This window comes from Xenopus laevis, chromosome 2S (genome assembly GCF_017654675.1).
Source record: "Xenopus laevis strain J_2021 chromosome 2S, Xenopus_laevis_v10.1, whole genome shotgun sequence".
NCBI lineage: Eukaryota > Metazoa > Chordata > Amphibia > Anura > Pipidae > Xenopus > Xenopus laevis.
In genome coordinates, this window is record NC_054374.1 from 129,247,914 (window position 1) to 129,261,196 (window position 13,283).

General features: G+C 39.4%; 1 long non-coding RNA gene across 1 annotated transcript in view; it reads left to right on the top strand.

Annotated features, from left to right (window-relative positions):
• Positions 1-13,283, top strand: part of LOC121400678 — a 37,040-nt gene that overhangs the window by 1,073 nt on the left and 22,684 nt on the right. The gene's annotated exons all lie outside the window — the stretch shown is intronic.

Here is a 13,283-nt window from a genome sequence, read left to right on the forward strand (position 1 = left end):
CCGGCCAGTAGGCATGTGCCTACTCTGCCTACCCCTAGTTCCGGCCCTGGATGTCTCCTTTGAAGATGTTTTAACCGTCACAAAATGTTTGGAGTTTTCGGAATTTGACACTGGTTTTTCCCACGAAAACTCAAATTTTTCTTGTGTCAAACAGGAAAATTTCTGGGGTTTCACTTGACTCCAAAAAAGTCCCGTTTTTTTCCCCATCCGATTTTTTTTCTATTTTTTTTTTATTGATAAATAAGGGCAAATCATGGATTCTAGTTTGGTCTGACTTTTTTTTATTTAAAAAAATAATTTTGATAAATAAGCCCCTTAATCACACCCTTACCCTATCCCACCTATGCTGCTTGCCCCTACCCTGCCTCCCCATTCAGTCTTTAAGGGGTGCTTCACCTTCAAGGTAACTTTTAGTATGTTATTGAATAGCTAATTATTCTTTTATCCTTTATTATTATTTGTTATAGTTTCCTTAATTATTTGCATTTTTCTTCTGACGCTTTCCAGCTTTTAAATAGGGGCCACTGACGCTATCTTAAAAAACAAATGATCTGTAAGGCTACACATTTATTGTTAATACTACTTTTTATTACTCATCTAAGGCCCTCTCCTTTTCTCTCTTATTTAATCAATGCATGGTTGCTAGGGTAATTTGGACCCCAGAAACCAGATTTCTGAAATTGTAAACCGTAGAGCTGCTAAATAAAAGACTAAATAACTCAAAAAACACAAACAAAAAAAACTAAAACGATTAAAAATTGTTTCAGAATATCACTCTCTACATTGCACTAAAAGTTACAACCCCTTTAAAGGAGAACTCAACCCCCCAAGTAATAAAAACCCCTACCTACTAAGAATGATAGTAATGATATGATCCCTGCTTTCCCCCCGCATAGTTCAATAGGTCTGAAAATGTCGCTAGACTGGAATATGAATAGATATAGAGAGTGCTATTCTGAGACAATTTGTAATTGGTTTGCATTTTTTATTGTTTAGGTTTTTGAGTTATTTAGCCTTTTAATTAGCAGCTCTCCAGTTTACAATTTTAGAAATCTGGTTTCTAGGGTCCAAATTACCCTAGGAACCATGCCTTGATTTGGATAATAGGAGAGGGCATTTGTTGAGAAATAAAAAGTAGTATTAACATCATCAGTTGTTCAAAAAATTTAAAAATAAAGTGTTTAAAAAAAAAAAGTAGTATTAACAATAAATTTGTAGCCTTACGGAGCATTTGTTTTTTAGATGGTGTCAGTAACCCCCATTTATAAGAGTCAGAAGAAAAATGCAAATAATTAAGAAAACTATAAGGATTAAAGAAAAATAAGCTATTCTATAACATACTAAGCGTTACTTTGGAGGTGAACCACCCCATTAAGTACTGGTTCAGCTATGGCTCCACTTTTGCAGCCTTGTGAATGAAGATTATGTGCCTAAATTGTCCCCTGGCTTGTCATACAAGGCCAGACGGTCAGGCTGTATGGTTCAACCAAAATGCCCAACCTTATCTGGTCATGTAGGGCCAGTTTTAAGATCTGCGGCTAGAATCCACCAGCCCCTTCCTTGTTAAAATCTTTAGTATGGCTTCCTGTCAAACAAAGGATAACTTACAATATCCTTCTGCAAAAGCCGACACTGTATTTCTATTGCCTCCATATGTATACTGCTTCATATGCCCTGCTCAGAGCCACTTTTAACACCATCCAAATCATTTGCCATCACTGTTGTTGAACTTTTTTTTACCTTGGGAATTATGGTGGCTCTGTGGTAACCACGTTTGCCTTGCAGCAATGGTGTCCAAAGTTCATTTCTGGCCTGAGAACTATCTGCAAAGAATTTGTATATTCAACCTGAGTTTGTGCGTGTTTTTGGTTTTCTCCCAGACCAACAAAACAGCATAGATTACAGGAGACATATAGGATATGTAAATATAACCCTACTTTTGTATAACAATACATAGTGCTGGTTTTACTTGATATCTTCAAAAAACTGCTTCTTTATTGGAGCTCCCTGTAGATCTGCTCCCCTCTCCCTGTTATAAATGAGGTGTAGGTGCGTCATAACGGACCCTTCCAGAAGCACAGTAGGAGTTGATAGCCAATCATTGCCCTGCATTCCTCGCAAGCAAAGACAGGCTTCAGTTCTCTGTCAGGTCAGCCTAGCCGCTGGATGTTTCCTATCCTACATTACTGTGTGGCGAGTGCCACCAGCTCCCCTGCACAGCCTGGGAAAGGAGGCAGTAAGAAGTGGAATAGTAGGGCTTTTGCATAAATATTCAATAAATCACCCCTAGGGTAGGACTACACGGACGTTTTTGGCACAATCCGACGTGCTGCGACAAAACGCCTGTGACAAATCGCATGCAACGGAAATAAGGTAAGTGTATGTATTGTCGGATGAAGTCGTATCATTGATCCGACGCGACAGGACTGTCGGATGCAAACGCAGAGTGCAGCGTCTGCATCCAACAGTCGCGTCGGATCAGCACAGCGACACCATGCGACAATGCATTCACTTACCTTATTTCCAGCGCATGCGATTTGTTGCAGGCGTTTTGTCGCAGCGCATCGGATAGCGCCGAAAACCTCCATGTAGTCCTACCCATAACCCTTTCCCTGCCAGCCATTTTGTCCTAGATGCGAACATCTACTACCAAGCAGTTTTTAGACTAGGGATGCACCGAAGGAATCCACTATTTTGGATTCGGCCAAACCCCCAAATCCTTTGCGAAAGATTTGGCCAAATACCGAACAGAATCCTAATTTGCATATGCAAATTAGGGGTGGGAAGGGAAAACATTTTTACTTCCTTATTTTGTGACAACAAATCACGCAATTTCTGTCCCCACTCCTAATTTGCATATGCAAATTCGGATTTTGTTCGGCCAGGCAGAAGGATTCGGCTGAATCCTAATCCTGCTGAAAAAGGCCAAATACTGGATTCTGTGCATCCCTATTTTATACATTTTGTACTCTTTCGATTTAAGGGCCTTTCCTGGGGCGGGTGTTTTAGTTTACCCAGGAAAACAATATATTGTTTTATTCTGTAAAAAAAAGTGTCTAATAAAATGAAAAAAATCATGTTTCACAAAGAACAATCACAAATTTGTACGAACGTGCTTGGCAGGCAAAGGGTTAAACACTACTTTTTTTTTTTATATATTCAGAGGAATACATTTCACTGGTACATTCTTACTTTTGACTCAAAATGTTTACTTTAACCTCTTATTTGTGTCTGTAAGCCCATTCGATTTTACACTCTATGGGGAAAGAACATCCTTCCTCCAATGTATTTAAAGTGATACTGACACTAAAGAACTATTCTTCAAAATATTAATGTACATGTTGTTAGTTACCTATAGTTCATGTTGATAACATGTAAAGAAAATGTTATGATTGATATAAAAAAGGTTTCATTTCTGGTGTCAGTATCTCTTTAACATGTACCAATTAATTTTTCTTACTGTGTATTTTTATGTTTATGGCAATGCTTATTCCCCTGTTTGTACAGTTACTGTATTATAAAAATATAGAGTGCCGAGTACACAGCAATATTATATAAATAACGTTTTGGTATCTGGTCTAGGGGAAGAGATATTAATCCAAGGTATTTATCTGTGCCACCAAATACACCTTTCATCTGGCAGTGTCCGCCCCCTACTGATGTCTTAACAGCAAGCCAAAATGTTTAAAAATGTTTTTAAAGGAGAAGAAAAGTCTTTTAACTTGGTGGTGCCAAAAGTAAGCCTCCCCCAAGTGATTGCATGTACTTACCTAAAACCCCAGGCTGGTGCACCTATTAGGAGAAAACTGTTTTCCGGTCTGAGGATTCTTCCAGCGAGCACCATGAAGCAATCGTCTTCTGGCTTCTTCAAATTTTCCGGGGCAGACGCATGTGCAGTAAAACGAAATAGCCAACTTTTTTGTTAAAGTTCAGCTTTTTGCGCTACTGTGTACAGCTGTGAGAAAAAATAAGACGATCGATCGGTGGTGCCCGCTGGAAGAATCCCGGGCCGGTGCAGTTTTCTCCTAATAGGTGCACCGATCTGGGGTTTCAGGTAAGCACATGAGATCACTTGGGGTGCCTAACTTTTGGCACCCCCAAGTTAACAGACTTTTAAATGATTCAATGAGTCCAACAACCTGTCACTGCAAGACTAAAAAGAAAGAAAGCAGAACTGGAACTGCTGGTTTAAGAAAAGAATTCCTGGTTATAATGTCAGGAGCACCCAATGTAGCTCCCATCTCTGTCTGCTCCGCACCCAAGACGCCGGCGCGATGAAGTCACCCGGTCGGCGCGAATATTCAAGTTAAAAAGACGCCAAGGTCACGGGTTTAATGCCCGATTATAGGATTTTGTTCCTGGGTGTTCTGTTTTCGTGCTGATCTGTTTCTTGGACTTTGACCTTGCCTCAATCTCGACATTGATCCTATTCTGCCTGCCTTTTGAACTCTTGCCTGATCCTGACTACACTTACGCCTGTCCCCTTTTAGGATATCGCAAACTTGGACTTGAACCCATAAGCTTCCTCCTTCGTCCACACTCCTCCCGCTGGGAGCCGATAGGCCCCCTGACATAGAATAAGTATATTGCACATAGTAAGTGATCACAAGGGTTTATCACTACTTGGGGTACATACAAATTCTATGTTGCTATACTTCGCTTTCAGAAAATTGAGGAACTAGGACTTTGATCCATACTCATCGACAACGTGAATATTTTCTCACAGATTTGACATACTGTTTGTATAATTTTCTTCATTAGAACTAGGTTTGTTATAGAACTTTCACGGTGGGATCGGAGTTATTATTTATTCCTCTATTACTTATCCATCATCATCATCAGTTTGCAGTTCATCTTCATAAAGATAAATGGTGCCATTCTGACATCATTGACCAGGGGACATGTCATACATTTTTCACTTTATGTGCTGTGACATGTATTTTCTTAAGTAGGCCACAAGGTGTCGCCAATGTACTTTAAAAAATATTTTTAGCATTGAAGAGCTTTGCCTTTAAATTAACTTTGATGTATACATTGATATTCTAGCTCTCTATTCAGCAGCTCTCCAGTTTGCCATTTAAGCAATCTGGTGCTGGAGTCTAAATTACTTTAGCAACCATGCTTTGATTTGAATAAGAGACAGTAATATGAACAGGAGAGGCCTTAATAGAATACATTAAAAAGCAGCAAATTAAAAGCAGCAATAACAATACATTTGTAGTCTTACAGAGCATTTTGGTCAGTCAACCCCATCTGAAAGCTGGAAAGAGTAGAAGAAGATGGCAGATAATTTGAAAACTATATAGAAGAAAAAATAAAGGCCAATTGAAAAGTTCTGTAACATACTAAAATTTAACTGGAAGGTGAATCACACCTTTAATATATGTCTATATGAGAGTGGCATAACTATTGGAAGGGCTGCTTTAACCATAGGATCAAATGGGCACCTGCCCAGGGCCCACTGATTTGGGGGGGCACTGTGCCACCATGCTCCCGCTGCCTTACTTACCCCCTTTGCTCTTCTTTCTTCGTGATGGGCTGTGTGGCCATCTTGGATTTTTGCACAGCGCATGCATATATGGAGTTAATGTAGAGTTAATGGAGTGCTCCTTGGCTGACGTGTGGAAATTATGAAGTGCATTTTTTTTAATAATCTTACTGTCATGTCTGGGATTGATGGATTGCCTTTAGGCCATTTTTATGCCATTTCTACAGTGGTTATACTGGCACAGCTGGGGTTAATGGGCTGATTATCCATTTTCTGTAGTAACTGAACTAGCAAGTCGGGGGAATTATTCTGATTATTTACTTTCTGTAGTATTTATACTGACACACCTGGGGTTAATATGCTGATTATTCATTTTCTATTTGGACAGGGAGCGAAGACCAATTGAAATTGTTTGATATTTATTTAAATTACTTGTGTTCACCAAATAGCTTACACTCAATTGACAGAAACAAGCTAAATATTTTTTGGATGTCCCCAGCAAGTATAGACAAATACCAGCAAGGATTCTGTCACTAAGGAAAAACAATGGCTTCCTAGGGCAACATCATTTATAGGTGTCCAGTTGATCTGCCAGGTCTAAGAGTAAAACTTTACTCTGCCTGAAGCATGGGATTCTTTCTTATCCATAGAACCTTAACCTATATTTAAAAACAGACTCATTTGTTTTGTTTCAAAAAATCCACCCTACAGGGCAGCAATGATTTGCATGCAGTTGCCTAACGAGGAAACTTCAGGCAACTCCAGAAAACTAAGAGCTGAGCTTTTTCCTTGGCCATCCATGGCAGCATTCACTCATGGTTATTCCCACTACTGAGAGCTGGTAGGACAAAATTAAATGAATAATGAAGCCTAACACACATATATACTGTATGATCCACCCCTTCCCCTCAAGAGTGTCCTTTTTCTGCCCTGAAACTGATGGTTGTGCCTGTTTTCAGGCACAACCATCAGGCTTACCTGGTCCCAGTTGATGGGTACCCATTCAGCCTGCCTTTCTCTGAAGAGCCATGGTCTAAAAGGTTCCACTTCCATCATGTATGCTTAGGCCATTATGGCTGGGCAGGTAGCAGTGGTGTAATGATTCTCTTTTTAAAAGGGTTACAGGGCGGATCACTGGCATCTTTTTCATATCTAGGGCTGGTGATTATTGCAAATGCAAAGCCCAAACATGCCGGCAAACTAAGGTTTTGGGTAAGTCTTTTTGGTAAGTGAGGGGGTAGAAAAGAGTGCAAGGATTGAGGGATCAGGTAAGTTATATCTGTATCATTCCTCCTTATGAATGAAAGAAAGTGAAACTAAAGAAGTAGCTAGAAATGTTGTACATTATGTTTTGGGCTTCTGTACCAGCCCAAGGCAACCACAGCCCTTTAGCAGTAAAGATCTGTTTCTCCAAAGATGCCCCAGTAGCTCCCCATCTTCGGGGCAAATTCACAAAAGTGCGAAGCGGCTAAAGTTAGTGCAAATTCGCCAGTGTGACATAATTTCGTTACTTCGCCAATTTACTAACAGGTGCTGGCGTAAATTCGCTAGCAAAGTGGACCTACTCTAGCACTACTTCGCACCCTTACACCAGGCAAAGTTGCGCTATGGCGAAGGGACGCAACTACGATAATTCACTGAACGTTACCTCTCGCGCCAGACTTGCCTTCGCCACCTCAGACCAGGCTAAGTGCAATAGAGTAGACAGGACTTGCTTCAAAAAAATTTGAAATCCCAAAAAACGCGTCTTTTACTTTTTTAAGGGTGATAGGCTGAAAAAGATTGTACTTTTTTGGGGGGTACCCTCCTTCCCCCCTACATTTCCTAACATATGGCACCTAAACTATACAGTGGGCACATGTATAGGGCAAAATAACAACTCTATTTTATTTTATGAAGGTTTCCCAGGCTTGTGTAGTGTAATGTATTTGCTGCTACATACTGTATACGTCCATTGTACTTTAACTTGGTGCCGTAATTAGGCATCGCTAGCGTAACTTTGCTTTGCTTGACAAATTAACTCTAGCGCAACTTCGCTACCTTTCGCCTCCCTAAACGCGACTTCGGATTTTAGTGATTTAGCGGCGCCCTGGCCAAGTGCGGCAAAGACGTCGCTAGCGCATTTTAGGCGCTTAGTGAATTTGCCCCTTCATTTCTGCTGATTCACTGCACATGCTCTGTGCTGCTGTCACTTACTGAGCTAAGGGACCAAATCAAAATATACAGTACATATAGAATATAAATGTCACAATATTAGGCTGATTAGTAATTAATATGGATATTATTACATGGCAGCACAGAAACCAGTGCAGCTAGCATCAGAATGTAATAATCAGACCTGTAGCATCAGCTTATATTACAGGTCAACCTCATTTTCTGCTTGATAATTAGTGACAACCTCTAAGCTTAGCTTCTCAACAGCTGCTCAGAACCCACTGACCATGTGAGTGTCACAGACATTTTCCAAGATGGTGACCCCCTGTGACAAGTCTGAAGTCCTGGAACATTGCTGCTATTGAGAAGCTTAAACTTTAGACTGTGCAATAAGTTCAGTGTATAAAACATGCCATTTTTAGTCCTATTCATTTTTAGGGTTTCCTTCTTCTTTAAAAAGGAACATCCAATAACCTGGTTATCTCCACTATGTGTTCATTGAATCCACCTGCTGTCTGCAGAGCTGGAAAGGTCTTCTACTGTCCTATTAGCTTGTGGCCAAGGATGCAAGTTTGGAATTTGCTGTTACTATTGCATTGAATATATAAAATGCTTATAGCATATCGGGCCTACTAAAGGTGCTTTTAAAAAAAATGCCCTTAAAAAATGAGCTTTTGACGCGTAATGCCAGCTTTATTTTAGTACTCTGCAGTCTAAATGACAACTCTACTAAGCAATTAAAAGCATATGACTGCCTTTTCCATATGAAGTCAGTATTACTATGCTATGTTTCTGCTACGTTCAGTATATAAACCCTGCCAGCGGATTTGGTACTCTTTGGTAATGTTTTAACATTTTGTGCTCTTTAAATTTAGAGGCCTTTTCTGGGAGGGTTTTTAGTTTATCCAGTCAAACAATATATTGTTTTTTTTTTCAGTCCAAGCTTTCAAGATATGCTTAGAATTTTGGTGTAATTCCACTTCTGTAAAAAGATATAGGCTTCTAAGTGTCTAAAAATGAAAAAAAAAAATCTTGTTTCCCAAACACACATATCAGAAACATAATTTATGTATGAGAACACAGCAGATTTGGAAAGTTCTATGTCTCCTGAATGCCCCAATATGAAACCATATTTTTATGGAGAATTCTCACTTGTACAGATCAAAAACGTAGTACACTACCAAATTTCCAAAGCACCGCTCCACAAAACAGAATTCTTCTGATTTCAAGGCCTAACATTCCACTAACAGTAGGTTTTACCCTAGAAAACTATGCATTATTAGAAAGAATCCAAAATAGAGAATCCAAATTAGGAACCAAGATAAAACACCCTATATATGAAAGCCTGGGGTCAGCTGAACAGTTTGATGCCCAATGTACATAGGTTTATCGAAGTATATAGCATGTAAAGACCGCACAATCTACCTTGTGCATACAAAAATTATGGCGACCCCTGAAAACCATATATTTTTGGAAAGTACACATTCTGATGAATCCAAAGTACCCAACTGCAAAGCTAAAGGCAGCGGTTTTTATGACATTTCAGAAAATCTCCTGAAAATATTGCAATTTGTCGCATTTATTGCACCAAATTTCTAACATACAATGATAAGCCACCCTAAATATGAATGGCAAAGGTCTACTGAACAGTTTGATGCCTGATATGCATAGATATACCAAAGCAAGTGGCATGTTTGGACCCCAAATGAAAAAATGTACAAATTAATTTTCACGCATGACAACTCAGCTGCTGAAAACACAGCACCCTGACTGAGTATTATGTGCCGTAAGACCACCTAACTGTACAAAGACTCCCAGAAAACCATATATTTTTGGAAAGTACACATTGTGACGAATCCAATGGTTAAATACGTCTTTCTACACCAAACTACCAAGCTGCAATTCTTTTTCCTAAACTCAGCGGTGTTTATGACATTTCTGAAAATCTCCTAAAAATGTTGCAATTTGACGCATTTATCTCACACAATATTTTACGTACAAAGGAAAATCACCATAAATATGAATGGTCTGCTAAACACTTTGATGCCCAATATGCATAGATTTACCAAAGTATGGTATGTACAAATGAAAAACCTACATATGAATTTTCACACCTGTCAACTCAGCTGATGAAAACAGAGTACCATGGTGGTGTATTGTGTGCCGTAAGACCCCCTAACTGTACAAAGACCCCCAGAAAACCATATATTTTTGGAAAGTACGCATTCTGATGAATCCAGAAATGAAAAAGATGCCTTTCTATACTACAAAAATGTCCCATGTACAGTGCACTGCAATTATTTATTAGCTCTTTGTTTTTCTTAAAGAGCTGTAGCATCAGTTTCTGTATGTACCAAATAGTATTTAATAAAACTGCAACATTTGCTCCAGGTCTAGTCTCAACCACAATGTGTGCTTTCCCATGCCTATATCTACTGACTGCTTGCGATCATGACATCTTTGGAAAGTCCTAGACTGCAGACCCAACACCACCTCTCCAGCCCCCCAATGCTTTACTCCAACACTTCTACCGAGGCGAGGAGATGAGGAATTGCTAATGAAGAGAGTGCAATTGTGCTAAGGCTGGATAGACCCAATGGCACTGTCACAAGTTGTTAAGAGTATTTTTACCCGCAATGCAGCATTTATATTTTACCAGAATTGCAATGTAATTGTGAGAACATACTAAGTTGGTGCATGATGTACCAGTATGGATGCAAATCCATGCAACTACACATGGGCCTAATAACTGCATTAGCATACAGTTTGTATGTACCAAATAGTATTTAATAAAACTGCAACATTTGCTCCAGGTCTAGTCTCAACCACAATGTGTGCTTTCCCATGCCTATATCTACTGACTGCTTGTGATCAGGACATCTTTGGAAAGTCCTAGACTGCAGACCCAACGTCACCTCTCCAGCCCCCCAATGCTTTCCTCCAACACTTCTACCGAGGCGAGGAGATGAGGGATTGCTAATGTAGAGAGCGCAATTGTGCTATAGACCCAATGGCACTGTCACAAGTTGTTAGGAGTATTTTTACCCGCAATGCAGCATTTATATTTTACCAGAATTGCAGTGTAATTGTGAGAACATACTAATTTTGTGCATGATGTACCAGTATGGATGCAAATCCATGCAACTACACATGGGCCTAATAACTGCATTAGCATACAATTTGCTTTGCGGAAGTCAGCTGAACCTACTGTAGATACTTGCAATTTAAAGCCTGGAACTACTGCCACATCCAAGTTGGTGGTTATTCCTTGCACATCAGAACAGGCTGAATAGGCGCAATGACACATTCACTAATTGTTAGGAGCCTCTATGAGCACAAGTACCTTTGTGGATGACATCAGAGCTTGATTGTAGTGATTTTTAATTGTTGTGGTAAATGAGACTGGGTATATGATCACAGCTAGCACTGGGGCTATACTACCCAGTTATTACACATACAGTGCTTGTGGGGGCTGCGCTGAACCTTGTAAATTTTCTGAACGTGGAAGAAAGGACAGAGTTTGCCACTAGGAGGATAATGAAGACATTTACAAATATAAAACAAATATAAAAAGTTTAATCTTAAAACATTGTACACGATTGGCCCCACTGGAGAGAAGATGAGTTCAGCTGCAATGTTCATGTCTCCCACCAGGATCTCCAGCCATCTTGGAAAACAAAAGGCATACTACAATACATCCCTTGATGCCAAGTAGAGCAGTACAAAAATAACATGTAAAAATATACTCTGGAAACAATCAAAGATATTTACAAAATATTATAAAAGCACAGATGAACTGGTAGGGCTGTAGGGATGGATATCATACATGGTAAATGTCTATGTGTTAGGGTTACACAAAACTTACTTTAATGCACTAGAGCAATGGGTTCAGTACTGTAATTAAGCAACTATTGTCAATTGAAGACAATTATGGACAGAAGCATATTTCCGTTATATTTGGTGATTAGATACTTCATAGTTACCCTGTTAAACAGCTTTCATGAAAGAGCAGGATCAAAGGTAGAATCCCTGGTGGAGCCAAGTTGTTAGTCAGTCCCCTGTGATTCTAACGTCTTACTTCAGACCCAGGAATGGGGCTCCTCTTTTTCCAGAAATGCTTAAACCAAGGGTAATTTTCATCTCTATGCTGCCATACTCAAATGGTCTCCAGCATCCTATGTGGTTGCTCATGTTCAGTACAAGAGTCAGAAAAGTTTTTGCATGTGATAACCCAGGGATGTTTAGAGGATGTCGGGTGCTAAGAAGAAAAGTACCCCAAGCTTTTGCATTTTTGGAAGATGAGTAACAGTTCAGGTCTAAAATCAGCAACCAAAAAACTACTTGGCACCCTGTGATTCTACCATTTCTTTTCCCTTTAAATCTCTCCTCATACAAATAATACAATTGTGGTATTCTGTGCCAGATAGCAAGACAGATCTTGGCATGTTACAGTGGCTACCTCAAGTTACCATTGTTCCAAAAATGTATTTATTTATTCATGAAAAATATACATGATAATGTATAATGACACATATAATGGTAGAGTGAGTTATTTGTGATGTACAAAGTGTAGTGATGGAGTAGAGTAGTGCAGTGATTTAGTGATAAAAACTACACCATAAAAATCATGACAGAATCCTTTAAAAGACAAAGGAAAGCATTTCCTCTAACAAGAGCATTTGCACTTCATTGTTTCCTTACCAAAACTTTTGCTTCTGGGACTAGAAGATACAAATATGGGGACATATCCATCACCTTCTTATTCCTCTTTTGTATATTTCTTTTTGTTAATTTTCACAGCAGTTTTAAAAGGGAAACAAAATTCATAATAAAGACCCCCACACACCCATAGGATATGTCAATATATATTGAGGTCTGAGCTGCATTACTTGTTTTGCAGCCCCTGGTCTTCAGAATCAGGCCGGACTGGCAATTTGTGAGTTTTGGCAAATGGCAGAGAGAGAGAATTTGTGCTTAGATCACTCATCAAGTCTCCACCAAGGAACAATACAAGGTGATTAGTAGTGATGTGGGGAATGACTAGGACCTGCAGGTTGGGCGGGTTCAGGTTGGGGCAGCTATTGCAGGTTTGAGTCAGACTGGGGGAGTACACTCCTCCTCTACTCTGCTCCTGGTGCTGGAAAAAGATTTGTGCACTGAAATAGCATAAGAAGCAAGAAGACACAGATATGGGTTGGGTACTGGCTCTACAATGGCACTAATTTGCAGGTTAAGGTTGGGTGTGGGTCGAGGTTTCAGGATAAGGGTAACGTTTTCTTGACTCGCACATCACTATCAGTGCATGTGTACAAAGTGCTAATTTGTCAGTACAGGTATGGAATCTGTTATCCGGAAACCCGTTATCCAGAAAGTCCCAAATTACAGAATGGCTGTGTCCCATAGACTCTATTATAATCAAAAAATCCAAATCTTTAAAAATGATTTCATTTTTCTTTGTAATAATAAAACAGTACCTTGTACTTGATACCAAATAAGATATACAGTAATTAATCATCGTTGGAAGCAAAACCAGCCTATTGGGGTTATTTAATGTTTACATGATTTTCTAGTAGACTTAAGGTATGAAGATCCAAATATAGGAAAGCTCTGTTATCCTGAAAACCTCAGGTCCCAAGCATTC